Genomic DNA, 755 nt, shown 5'->3' with positions numbered 1-755 from the left:
ATGATAATTATAATCACAACAATAATTATCAACATTGTCACAATGTGGACCATTTGTTGAGTGTTGACTTGGAATATCGGTTGTTTTAAAATTAATTTTGAACCTATGGTTTAATTGGTTTTCAACCTATGCCTAGAGAAGAAGAAGGTGTCCTTCTCCCATCCCTCTTGAGATCACATCTTGAGAGGCATATGGGAGCAGCAGAAACTCTCAGAGTGACTTAGAGGCATCAGAGTATTGGAGGCTGGAGTCTCACCTTCCTGAACATAGCCTGGGAGGGTGCCAAGTTGAAGAGAAGCTTTGAGTTCAACATGGTAGAGGGTTGAATTATGGGCCCCAAAGGACATGTCCACCCAGAACCTCAGAATGTGACCTTATTTGGAATAAAATTCTTTCTGATGTAATTAAGGTAAGGATCTTGAGATGATATCATCCAGGATTAGGTTGGACCTTAAATCCAATTATGAGCATCCTTATTAGAGACAGAAAGAGAGAGATACAGGGAGAAGAAGGCCTGTGAGGAGGGGGGCAGAAATTGGAGTTATGCAGCCATAAGCCAAAGAATACCAAGGGTTGCCAGTGGCCACCGGAACCCTTGAGAGAGTCCCAGAACAGATTCTTCCTTAGATCCCCCAGAAGGAGCCACCTTGATTTCAGATTTCTGGTCTCCAGGACTGTGAAAGGATAAATTTTTGTTGTTATGAGCTACCCAGTTTGTGATAATTTGTCATGGCAGCTCTGGGAAACTAATACAA

The sequence above is a fragment of the Phoca vitulina genome, unplaced genomic scaffold (genome assembly GCF_004348235.1).
Source record: "Phoca vitulina isolate PV1807 unplaced genomic scaffold, GSC_HSeal_1.0 scaffold9, whole genome shotgun sequence".
Lineage (NCBI taxonomy): Eukaryota > Metazoa > Chordata > Mammalia > Carnivora > Phocidae > Phoca > Phoca vitulina.
The sequence above is the reverse complement of the archived record's forward strand: the minus strand, read 5'-3'. Positions refer to the sequence as shown.